The sequence below is a fragment of the Gossypium arboreum genome, chromosome 10, assembly GCF_025698485.1.
Source record: "Gossypium arboreum isolate Shixiya-1 chromosome 10, ASM2569848v2, whole genome shotgun sequence".
Lineage (NCBI taxonomy): Eukaryota > Viridiplantae > Streptophyta > Magnoliopsida > Malvales > Malvaceae > Gossypium > Gossypium arboreum.
This window is the reverse complement of record NC_069079.1, coordinates 33,604,928-33,618,803: the sequence shown is the minus strand read 5'-3', so window position 1 is coordinate 33,618,803 and position 13,876 is coordinate 33,604,928. Positions and strand designations below refer to the sequence as shown.

The window sequence follows — 13,876 nt, the reverse complement described above, 5'->3', positions numbered from 1 at the left end:
TAATTTTTTACTAGTTACTATTTATAAATTATTATGTCATGAATTTTTAATTTATTAAGGTTTTATAAAGTATTGATATGTTAGTATTTGATTTACATATTTCAATATTCTTACAATTCCTTTTTATAAAATTAAAATATATAAAATTCTTGGAAAAGACAATTTCAAAAAGAATTTGGATAAATTGTTATTCAAGTTTATCTGAATCGAGATAGACATTTATTTGGATTTATCTTATAGTGAAATGATTTTTAGAAATTTATATATTCTAAAAATAAATTTTGTAGATTTTATTTTCTATAATTTCAAAAATAAAAATATAAGAACTTAATATTTAAATAAATAAATAAATAAATAAAATTATTAAAAACTCAGGTCGAAAATGAATACATTGTCCAAATTCATCTAATTATGGACATAAATATGAACAACAAATTATTCAGGCTCATTACAATCCATCACAAAAAAATTAAATGCAAATAATCATTTATTACATCCAAGCTTTACGCGCGAGATCTAGCTTAATCTAGCTTTACCCAAAAAAAATCATTTCCATTAAGAAATGCAACTTAATCTAGCTTTCAGCATTCAAAGAAAGAGGAAATCACCAAACTTCCTAAAGCAATCATTAAATGATCCATACATGAGATCAACACCACAATAACTTCCATTACAATCCGTCAACCACCAAAAAAAAAAAGAAAAAAATGTGCAAGGCACCGGTAACAACTATTAAAACTCATAAAGAAGTTTTTCAAAGGCTTTCATGTGAGGTATCTCTAAACGAGTTACCAGTGACAAACTCTCATCATTGACTGGATTGGTAGTATGTAAATTTTGCCTTCATGGACGACATTCCCTGGCCCCATATATATGGAACGAACCCATCCGAAATCTGCCTCATATTTAGGCAACCAAATCCATGAAACAACAGGAAGGTTTGGGCATCGAAAAGTATGCGGTCCTGTAACCAAAGTGTTTAAATCAGACATTTTTTCACTGTAATCAGGAGCTGATCTTAAATATTCATCATTTATCTAATTTAATCGTTTATGGATCCTCTTTTTGGTGTCATTAAACGATTCGGTTTCAAGATCACCAGCTTGAGCAATTAATGTAGAACTAAAGATTACATTGCCGAAGTAGCCTTGTGGGAGAGGAGGATCCAATTTATATCGACCATCAACTGGAATACGCAGCTTGGTATCTTGATCGGCGGAGAGACCCTTGCTTTACTTACAAAACGTCATATATGTGCAACCAAGATGTTGAAGCTGCTATATTTTATACCACAGTTTGCATTTGCAACATTTGCTTTGGCTTTCAGGGTGTTCAATTGATCAGCTGTGAGCTTAAAGGTGGAGACAATGGATGGCTTATGATCATTTGATTGAGATTTTGATGCAAACTTCAATACCGGAGAAGGGTCATTTTCAACATGGTGGAACTTAGGCGTTGGTGGGTCCCGAGCACGAATAGGAGTTCGATCGATGAATGGTGCAATGGTAGGAGACAGGCCCCGTGAGGTGTTAACCCAACTACTGATGAAATGAAGAGCCGCGGTGCCATCTCCTAAAGTATGTTGAAACCCTACTTCAAGACAAACTCCACCTCATTTGAACTTAGTTACCTGGTAAAATATACACAAAATAAATCAACTATTATTATATAAGTTTTTATATTTTATATCTTTTTTCCGATGAAATGCTTGCATATTACCTGCAATACAAGAAGTTGATAAGAAGATATTCCTCCAGAATAGTCGACTTTAAGGACTAAACGAAAAACTTGAGAGTAATCAGTAAAATCACCAATCAGATGTTCCATAACTGAAGTAGTTTCAGCTTCAACGAATCAAACTCCTTCAGCGTTGCATATTATCTCAAGTCTTCCATTTTCATCATACCCCAACCTTCCGACAATGGGGTAAAATGGGACAAGAATCTTGCTCAAAGCCTCTTTAAGTCTTCCAGTATCAAAGAAATCAGAAGAACCATTTGGCTTATAATAGTATATAGTAGGGAGGTGGTATCTTGCCATCACTATAATTTGAGTTCCATAGACTTCTTTTAGGAGTGCCTTCAGCTGGACGAACAATAGTAGACTCCTTTATAGTAATCTCCATCTATAAATTAGAAAACAAACTCCTTTGTCAGTCACATCATCAAATGAATGGGATGAAAAGACCGGTTTTGATATCAATGAAAATGAGGTAAGAACATGTATAAACTTCTACTTCTACTGAATTTTAAAGATGGAGGAGAGAAAATAGTAATTTTTCTAATTAAAAAAATGGAATGAAATTATTATAGATGAAAAAGAAAGATTAGAATATTCATACCATGAAATAGTGTAAACAAGTGTTAGAAGAACAACGGTGTGAAGGGGACGAAAGGAGACTTGAGCAGTCCCTGGTGAAGCCTTCGCGCTTACTTTAGATCCAAATTTGTGGTTCATATTTTCGGGTATTTAATCAAGTAGATCAAAAACACATAGTCTTGGTATGCATCTAAATTCCAGCTGGTCTCCATCCCTTAATTCTAAATCTTGTATATTTATTAGGGTGAAATATATAATTGGTACTCGAATTTGTCTATTTTCTCCGAGATTGGTACTTATAGTTTTTTCTTTTTGTCTCAGATTGGTACCTGAACATTTTTTCTGTCAACTAAATCAATTCCTAAGTTTAATACTATTAAGTGTAGGACACATGGTATAAATGGTGCCATTATGATGACATAATATAAAAAATAAATCTTTTTTTTTTTACTTTCCACTTCTACAGTTTCGATTGTTTCTAACTAAAAATCAATTTTCATTTTTCAACCAAAAATCCCAAATCTTAATCCCCAATTTCTTCTCTTTTTATTCTTCTTCTTTTGGCCTAAAAATGGCACAGGAGTTTGTGAGTTAGGGTTTCCAATTAAAGTTTTGGGAATGCCTAAAAATGGAGGGTGTTGGTGAAGGAGAAAAATAAGAACAAATCTGATTAAGAAGATAAATTAGTTCTTGCTACAATTGATTCTACTAACGAGTCACAGTTTGTTTTTAGGGTTTAGGGTTTATGTCGCGACACAGGACCTAATGTGTTGCAACATCGCCTCTATACGAGAAATTAATACAAGCCAAGGACATTTTGGTTTGCACAATCAAGCATTAAGCTCGAAAGTGTCAACTGACCTAGGGTTAAGGACGACAACCACTCTAAATCTATAAATAAGCTCAGTTAACACATGTAAAGGACACCTTTTACTATTGTATAATTTTCTCTTTATTTTTAGACCTTAGTTTTTCCCTTCTCTTAGGTTTTAGATTTTATTTTCATTCTTATTATTTACTTTTAGGGAGAAATCAGATTCAAAAATTATTCTCGAGCTTTGTAAGGATTCAGCACTTAAATTCAATTCAATCAAGCTTCTCCTAAACTATATTCTTGAAATTGTTTTTTATGTTCATTCTTTCATTCAAGTTTATATTGTTTATTAGATCCATGAGGAACTAATCCTCCTGTGAGGGATTAGCAAGTGAAGGTGTGAATAATTAATTTTTTTTGTAAGGATTTCTTAATGGATTAGCTATTCAAGAAAGGAAGAATCCAAAACCTGCCTAACAAACCTAGAAAGTCATTAAGGTGAGAATTAACCCAAATTTAGTATTGCCTATCTGTGAACATCTAAACCTTGAACCGATCTGGACTTTGAGGTTGGAAGATAAGTAGTTCTTGCTGATTTAATATTTCAGTGGATGTATCGGAAGATCCTACTAGGGTTTTGGCTAATTGATTGAATAAGAAAGCTCGAGACTACAGTTGATTATGACTACTCGAAAAAATCTAATCACCCATGCTCAGATTCAATACAGATTTGCTTATTTGATTTCTTTTTTTTCATTTATTTACTTTTATTTCTTTTCTTATTTTTTTCTTATAATTTATCCAAAAATCCCTCTTTTAATTCTTGGTAATATAATTTGATTAAAGTATTAATTAGATCTATTTATGCTTAGATTAGAATTAATTCAGTGCTAGCTTCCCTTAGGTACGATCCTCGAAATACTTGCCTACTCCGTTGAAACTATATTACAACCTGACCTATATACTTGCGGACATCACTTTTTCACATCTTTTGTGCAGGATTTTTACTTTGGACGTTGGTACATGCAAAGGCAGTCACTAAGCAGTATAACCAAAATCATGGGTTAAACTCAGTATTTTTAACTTAAAACTTAGTTCTCTAGAAATAAATAGAACCCCTCAAAGGTTCTAGAAACTCTAAATATCATTTTCCATACACTGGAGGACTTAGAACCTTACCAACTGACTGGATTCCTAACTTTTCTGACTCTAACCTCATGATTACCGCTCCATGTAAAGCTTCCCATACCAACAAATGTAATACCCCCTACCTGTATTCATTGCCGGAATAGTGTACGAGGTATTACCGGAGTTTACGATTTTTTTTATATTCAATATAGCCCCTTTATAAATATCTAACGTTCCCTGCAATATTAAATCGAGACTAATCCACTTCAACCAAACCAATTCAACATATTTTCAAGATAAATTCATGCATATTTATAAGATAACGTCATCACATACCTAAAACCAGGTTTGTTAACCATACTAATGGCTAACTTTATATTCATTTCACGTTAACATTTACTTTATTAGCTTATACATGCCATTGATTTCCAAAATAAAGTTTCTTTATATACCGAAATCCTGAGGTTGATAGTGTGATGTGTCTCTGACCAAATCCGACCTCCGAGCTCTTAACACTACAAAACAGGGAAAAAGGAAACGGGATAAGCACTTTGTGCTTAGTAAGCTCATGTAACAAGAATTATACTTACCTAATATTTTCAATACAATATAATAAACATTCATATATCCATTCAATGCATTATTACCCTAACATGCACAAACTCAACATTCAAGTTAGTACAATAATTTCCATGTATCAATAATATATACCATGATTGATGAGCTCATCAATACCATGATTTCCATTTCAGAGGTACAGTTTTAGTGTACAATTCCGGGTCCGTCAATTCATATTCATGTGCGACATTTCCATTTCGAGAGCACACTCCGGAACCTCAACCTTGCAGCGGATTACCGGTCGAGCTAAATCCTGCAATGGCAATTACTCTAATGAGCTTGGATCCGAATTACCAGTCAAAGCTAAATTGAGACCTAATTCGGATTACCCGTCCGGGCTAAATCCATTTTACACATATTCTTCGGAGGGCTATATCAGATAGGATCACCCGTCCGGCTTGATCCTTTTACCGTCAATTCCTTTTCGAGATCCATCGAATTTTCCTTTCATCCAACCGGATTTCTTCCTCTTTATCAAATATGTCAATGTTTCATAAAATTTCATATAATGAACATTCAAATCATATTCATATCAAAACATGCATTTCAAGCATTTAAGAATATAATTCAAGTTACATGAACTTACCTTGATACTTGTTTGTAAACAATAAAAATCTACTAATCCCGAACTTTTTCCTTTCCTCGATCTAGCTTCGTATTTGAATCTTCCGGATCTAAATAAATAAATTTAATTATCAATTTAATACATTTCATGTTCATATGCAACATTCTCTATAATTCAACTATTATTTATAGTTCATTCAAAGCTGTCTACTTGAGTCATAGTCACTAAATTATTTATAAATTGAGCTACAGAACTCCAAATTAAGATCCGTTAATTTTCTCTGAAACTAGACTCATATATATTTTTACCGTAAAATTTTAATAATTTTTGGTTTAGCCAATAAGTGCAGTTTATTCTTTAAAGTCACCCATGTTCTGCTGTCGACAGTTCTAACCCTTCTTCACTAAAAATTAATTATCTCTTCATACAAAATTCAAATAATGTTCTCGTTTGTTTCTCTTAAAAATAGACTCATTAAGGATTCTATACATATAAATTTAAGCCCATAATTGTTTTTCTTCAAATTTTTATGATTTTTCAAAGTCAGAACAGGGGAACCCGAATTCATTCTGACCTTGTCTCACAAAATTCATTATATCTCAAAATTTACAAATCCATTGCTTACACTATTTCTTCTATGAGAAACTAGACTCAATAAGCTTTAATTTTTTTTCATCTTCTAATTCGATTTCTACAATTTATGGTGATTTTTCAAAGTTAGTCTACTGCTGCTGTCCAAACTATTTTTGTGCAAGTTGTTTATTACCATTTTTCCCCTAAGCTTTTAATAAATGATAATTTCGTCCCTACTCAATTAGCCTCTCAATTGAGCTGATTTTTCTCAATTAAAATTTTATTATATCACCTTAAACTAGTTAAAAACCTTTAGGAATCAGAATTTCAGCAATAGACTTTAATTTCAAGCATTTTCACAATTAGGTCCTAAAAATCAATTTCTATTGAAATTACCTAATAAAATCATCTCATAAACAAATTAGAGCTTTAATTTCATTCTATTTCATCATAAACTTACAGCACTCAACCATGGTGACCTTCAATTTCATCCATGAAATCAAAAACTAATGAATTTAATAGTAGGACCTAGTTGTAAAAGTCTTAGAAACACAAAAATTACAAGAAAAAGGCAAGGATTAACTCACTTGGTGCAAAAAGTATGGAATACCAGCTTAGAGAACCCTCCTATGGCATTTTTAGCTGCTGGAATTGAAGTGAAATGAAGAGAAATCTAGATATTTCCTATTTAGTCCTAGTTTTATTTAGTTAATTTTGCAATATTCCAATTTTGCCCTTAATTTATCAATTTTCCTGCTGATTTCATGCACTTGCCGTCCAGCCCAAATAAATTTTGGGTCTAATTACCTTTTAAATCCTTTCTCATTAGACTCTTAAGCTATTTAATCATTCTAGCACCTTTTACACCTATTACAATTTAGTCCTTATCATTTAATTGACTACCCAAACATTAAAATTTCCTAACTAAATTTTAATACCACATTACTAACATTTCATAAATATTTATAAAATTATTTTCGACTCGGTTTTACGAGATAGAGGTCCCGATACCTTGTTTTTACCCAATTTCTTCAATAATTTCTTTTTCTAACTAATCATTAAATCGGTAAAATTTTTTTCTATCAATATTTTCATACGATTTTCCTATCATATCAATTTTCATGCAAAAATATTGAAATAAATTTCTCTTTAAATTGGATTTGTGGTTACGAAACCATTATTCCGATAACCTTGAATTTAGGCCATTACAACTATCTCTTCTTCGAAACAACAAAGGGAGAAGATGATGAAGAAGAGAAAAGAATGAAACAAAAGTGAGAAGAATTCTCACTAGGAAGTCATTTCCCATCTATTTATAACCCTTCACGCTCGTTTATCAACCTTATAGAAACCATCTGTTTGTAATCATTTTGTGTCCCACTAAGGAACCAATTGGTTTTAATCCAACGGAATCAAATTTGGATCTCAACCATGTACAAATCGGTCATTAGATTTTTCCTGATTTTCAGTAGAGGCTGCCAACTTACAGTTTCTTTCAATTTAACCTCTCAATTATTTCTAATTTCCTAACTTAAGGAAAATCAGGTGTGACAACTCACCCACCCTAAAAAAAATTCATCCTCAAAATTTCCTTTCATGCTCAATTTGAGAGGTGGACTTAGAGAAACTTTTTCCATCTTTGCCCTCATATGGTTCACAAGATTAATCACCCTATTAAAGTGCCATGAGTTGTATGTATGGTCAATAGACATTGAATAATTTGGTAGAATTGTTACATGAATTTTTCATAATGTTTTGATTACTTTCATAGCTTATTTGTTCTAAGGATTTATGTATATTGTTCTTGTTATATCATTTGCTTATTAGGACATGTTTGCGATGATTGAACTATTATTGTGGTCGTTCTGGTGATTACTTGGTAAGGTAAAAGTTGCATGTTGAGTAGTTATTATTTTTAATGGAATATATGCCTTAATATGTTGTATTTTTGTGGCCTAGAGCAGATGTATCGAAATTTGTGTTTTAGAAATGATACCTTCATAAGTTTTGAAAGTGTAGGAGGAAGTCAATAACATAATTTGGTATCGATACCATATCATGAGTATCGATACTATGGGGTAGAATAATCGATACTTTATGAAAGTTACTAATAAATTCTGAGAATTTGATTTTAAGCAAGCAACAGAATGCTATTTTGGTATCGTTTTTCCAAGTAATATTAATACCATTTGAAAGAAATATCGATACATTTTATTCATTATCGAAACCTCTGTGAATTATTCTGATTTTTTGTTTGGTGGTCTAAAAGCATGTTTCATTCTCGTTTTAAGTTCATTTGATGAATTTTGATCGTGTTTTAATGATGATTGGAATATGTGTGACTTGTAATTATTCAAAATTTATATTAAAAGACGCATGCTTAATAGCGAGGCCATTTGTAATGCTTATGATGTGTGACAGTGGTGTGGCATCCTGATATTCGGGCTCGACGACCGGGTCAGGAATAAAGTGTTACATATTTACAATGTAATATATAGAACTTAATAGTCTAATAATCAAAAATTTAAAATTACCTATCCTCATGCCAAATTTACTGTAAATATAGTCAACCTATGTACATGCTCCTAACCAATCACTTGTATTTCTACAAGCTCAAGCACATAGTAGACAAGAAAAATCAAAGAAAAGCATAAAAATATAAAACAACTTTTCTATGTTACCCCCCCATACACACACACGTTAGATAACACATTGTCCTCAATGTTTAGCCCTTTAAAAGATAAGGAAAGAAGTTACTCGGTTGACTGTAATCGTTCCATAGGTATTTGATGAGTGCTTCCTCCTTTGGTTACTAAGAATTTGCATCGTTTATGTTTTTTCTATGTGAGGAGTTTGTATAAGAATTCATAAATATATCAAGTAAATACTAATAGTTTATTAAACATGACTAATTACAATATCCTAAAAATTAAAATTAGTTTCCTAACATAACTTAAACCTAAAAAAATAGTTCTACTAAATATATATTTATGCATTAATCATCTTCCTACTGGAGTCCTTGTCGTCTCCTCTCCTCCTTTTGTTTTCTCTGTAAAATCATATACTACTTATAGACATTGCCCCTTAGCAACTTCTTCGAAGGATTCATCTTTTTATCCAGTTCCTCCATAGGTACTGTTACTCTCTTGCATAACCCTATAATCAGATGCTGAGAAGAATGTTCCTTTTTTCAAATTTTTTGCACATTCGATCATTTTTTTATATATCCATGTGTCAATGCATAATTGCTTCTTTTGCATGAAAGAATAAACTAAAATAACTTGGATCAGACTAATGTCTGAAAGATCAGTTGTAGGCCAGATCCTTAAACACAAAAATTTCATCCATATTTTTTCCTTTGGGATCATCAATGCTTGGTTGAATGTCTCAAGTATTGTGGTTCACGTTTTATATGTCCACATTTCTTTCCCTTCTATTAAGAATCTCAAAATCTCTTTCATGTCTACATTCTTGAATTCCTTAAGATTTTTTTTGTACAAGTAATCCTAATAATAATATGGGGCATCATAAGACTGACAAATACTTCTTTTAGTTATTGGGACATTAACTCTTCTTACTTTCACAAAGGTTTGCATCTCGTAGAATGGTCTTGTCGCTTCTCTTTCTTTCAATGCCAGATAAAATTCATGTACTATGGGTATCACTGTTGGTTTTTCATATGGTAAACAAAAATTAGTCCATTATCTTTCTGTTGTAATTTCCCATACACCTTTTCAATTTCTCATTAACGGGTCAAATCCCTATTATTAGATAAATGTGTAATGTTGTAGTTGTTGTAGGTATTTCTTGCCTATCTGGCTTTCATGGAATTCAACAGATGGAATCATGATTTAAATCAAAGTTATTTTTACAATTGAACAGTTGAAGTAGCTCTTCTTGATCTTGTCCTGCTTTTGAAGTCAAAACCTTGAGGCAAATCTCTACTGTGCTTTTTTCTTTTCTTTAGTGTTCTTTATTAAGTCAATTATTTTATTCGGTTCCAATTTTTCAAGTGGTCTTTGTTTCTGTCTTCCTCCATACCATTTTTCATTCTAAGGTTCGAGTATCAATTACTTCCTTTATTGCCCCTCTAAAGTAATGTTTACTTCTTTGCCCATTTGCAAGAAACAATTGACCTCCCTACCCGATAAGTTCTATTTCCCCATGAGGCATCACCTAGTTTATGGTATATGGACCAGTCCATCTTGATTTTATCTTATCGGATAATAATTTCAATCTTGAATTAAATAGTAACACATGCTATCCAGGTAAGAACTGTAACACCCCTTACCCATACCCGAGGCCGGGATAAGGTACGAGGCGTTACCGAACAAACATACAAACATTAAACTAAAATACAGGCCATAAAACTTCATTCATATTTCAAAACGTTCATTTACTTACACATAGTCCCTTATTTGAGTCTATGGAGCCCAAAACATACTTTAGAAAGGGTTCGGGACTAAACCGAGAACTTACGAAAATCTTGGAAATTTCATACTTTGAGGCTCCACACACCCGTGTCCCAAAGTCGTATTCCATACACGACTAAGACACATGGTCATGTCTCTACCTGTGTGGAACATACCTAGGCTATTTTCCAAGCTTTGGTCAACTTTAATCTCTTACACACTTATACAAAATCAAAAGCATATAACATGGTATTCATTTAATGATTAAACATTCTCAATTAAACCACAAACATAGCATTTGTATGTCATCATACATGTGTCTCTCATACTCATTTTACCTTGTCTATTATAGTACCACTTATATATTTATACCAAGATTATCATCTTACCAAGTATCTTCAGCTTAATCATCAAGCATTCATATTTAAAGCTAGATTATATCTTTATAAAATACCACAATTTAGATGCACGAATAACATGTTTGCTCGAAACATTTCAATTTAACTCCATACCCAACAAGCATTACATTGAGACTAGTCATATATATATATATATATATACATGTCATGATACATATCATTCTCTTTCTGCTTTTCTTATAAACACATATCATTTATTTCATTATATCAATATTTCATATACCATAGTTTCCATGTATTCCACATATATTTATTTTCCTCCTCCTCCTCTCAATTCCACATCCTTAATGTATATAGCATTCTTGTAAGTACGATTTCACAATTTACTAATAAATGCTCACATCAAACTGTCCACACGAGTCATAGTCACTTACTTATTTATAATTCGAGCTACAGAGCTCAAAATTAAGATCCGTAAATTTTCCCTGAAACTAAAATCACATATCTTTCGACCATAAAATTTTCATAAATTTTGGTTTAGCCAATTAATACAGTTTATTCATTAAAATTTCCCCTGTTTCACTTTCTGAAAGTTCTGAGCTCTCTTTACTAAAAATTAATTATCTCATAGTATAGAACTCGGATAATGTTCTTATTGATTTATCTTGAAAATATACTTATTAGGGATTTTAAAAATATAAGTTTAAGCTCTAATTATTTTTCTCCAAATTTTTGTGATTTTCCAAAGTCAGAACAAGGGATCACGTAATCATTCTGAACCAGTCTCACAAAAACATAAATATCTCAAAATATAGAACTCCTTTGCTTTCTCTATTTCTTTTATATGAAAATAGACTTATTAAGCTTTGATTTTATATCTCATTCAGTCACTGCTACTGTCCAATTTCTACTATATTTGGTGATTTTTCAAAACCAAGTCACTGTTACTGTCCAAAACAGTTTTATTGTTAATTCACTCTTTCACACTTTCTTTGTGTTAACCTCATTTTATTATACATATCACAAATCATTTTCACCACATTTCATACATCACATGTATAGGCCCATGATCACAAGATCACCATAAAATCATCCTCATGTATAACTTACTTGTTTATAATCTTACCACATCCTGGTCATTTAGTGAACACATCATTCACATAACCAAGTTCCTGCACTTATTCATCACAACACTCACAAAGCAATACATAGAGAGTCTCCCGTTGAACACTTCGGAATATAATTCGGATACATGGAAAATTTGCACATAAGTACCACATATGTAGCCAAACTATCTGGTACGCATAGTAGCCTGCACTTAGTATTACACATGCGACCAATTATCCGGTACACGTAGTAGCCTGCACTTAGTACTACACACGTGATCAAAGTTATCGGGTACGCATAGTAGCCTGTACTTAGTACTACACATGCGACCTAGCTACATATATCATGTAACTCTCTTGTTTACATGGTGTACACATAGTATCACCCATGCGACCTAGCTACATCATAATGTCTTGTAGCTCTCTTGTACACATGATGTGCACTTAGCACTATACATGTGACATAGCTACATACTATCTGTATCATCCAATCTTTCCGAAGGTTCAACCGGGATTTCTCTCTCTTTTCCAAAAATTTCACGAATCAAGTAATTATCCACAAACATATTTCCAATATTATTATAAAATATCATAATACAAGTAATATTGATGTATTACTTACATATAAACTTACATCTCATTTAATATCAAGGCAATAACATTAAATTACACATTGCCTTATTAAAATCATATGAACTTACAATTTCCCATAATATCCATAATCATACAAATCACATTTATGTATGATAATTCAATGCACTTCATGTACCACAAACATATTTTTAAATCAATTCATAAACTTGGCACCATAATCATTTAATTTAACATAATTCAATTAATTCACTAAATTTAACTTTCAAATATAAATTATAGCATTATTGTTGTATTATTATCATACCAACTTACATACTTTCAACACCTCAGAAATCATAGTAAATATATCAATTTTACATTGAAACATGCATAAATTAATGCTTATTATACATATGAACTTACCTCGATACTAAAACGGCTATTTAACCAACTTTCCCAATTTTCGATTTTTCTCTCATTCTAGGTTCAAATCTCATTTTCTAGGATCTAAAACATCATATTTTACTTATTTATTAATGTACTATTCAAAACAGTCCTTAACTCAAACTTTGAAAATTTACAATTTTGCCCTTAAACTTTTGCATATTTACACTTTTGCCCATTGGCTCAGGAATTAAACTTCATCCCTTATTCTTATGTTTTATGACATTTTGATCACTTTTCTCTTCTATGGAAACATCAAATTCTCACTCTAACATATACTTATGACTATTAGGTATTTTTACTGATTAAGCCCTTTTGTTTTCACTCAAAACCGAGTAGCACAAGTTGTCTAATATAATTTAAAACCTCATATTCTATCATAAAATATCAAAATAAACACATTTCACCTATGGGTATTTTTCCAAATATGAACCCTAGCTTAAATTATTGCTAGAATAAGCTTAATCAAATTACCGGGATTCCAAAAACGTAAAGAACTTGAAAAACGGGGTTAGAACAGACTTACTATTGAGCTTGGAAAGCTTGAAAACCCTAGCCATGGCTTCCCCCATGCTAATTTCAACCTCCATGAAAAAGATGAGTCAATTTTGGCTTTATTTTCCCTTTTTATTTCTTTTAATTACCAAATGACCAAAATGCCCTTCCTTACTGAACTTTCAAAAATTCCATCCATGTCCAATTTTTGTCCATCACTTAGAAATTGGTAAAATTTCTATTTAAGACCTCCTAATTAATATTTCAAAGCAATTTCATACTAGAAACTTCTAGAATGCCAGTTTTGCAACTTATTCAATTTAGTCCCTAACTTCAAATTGAGCACTTTATGCATAGAATTTCTTCACGAAATTTTCACACAATCATGAAATCATATCATAGACCTCAAAATAATCATAAAATAATTATTTATATCTCGGATTTTGTGGTCCCGAAACCTCTGTTCCAAC

The 13,876-nt window shown here is 31.7% G+C and overlaps 1 pseudogene; it reads right to left on the bottom strand.

Annotated features, from left to right (window-relative positions):
* Positions 1-732: 732 nt before the first annotated feature.
* On the bottom strand, positions 733-2,125 carry LOC108489008 (shikimate O-hydroxycinnamoyltransferase-like; annotated as a pseudogene).
* Between the last annotated feature and the right edge of the window lie 11,751 nt (positions 2,126-13,876).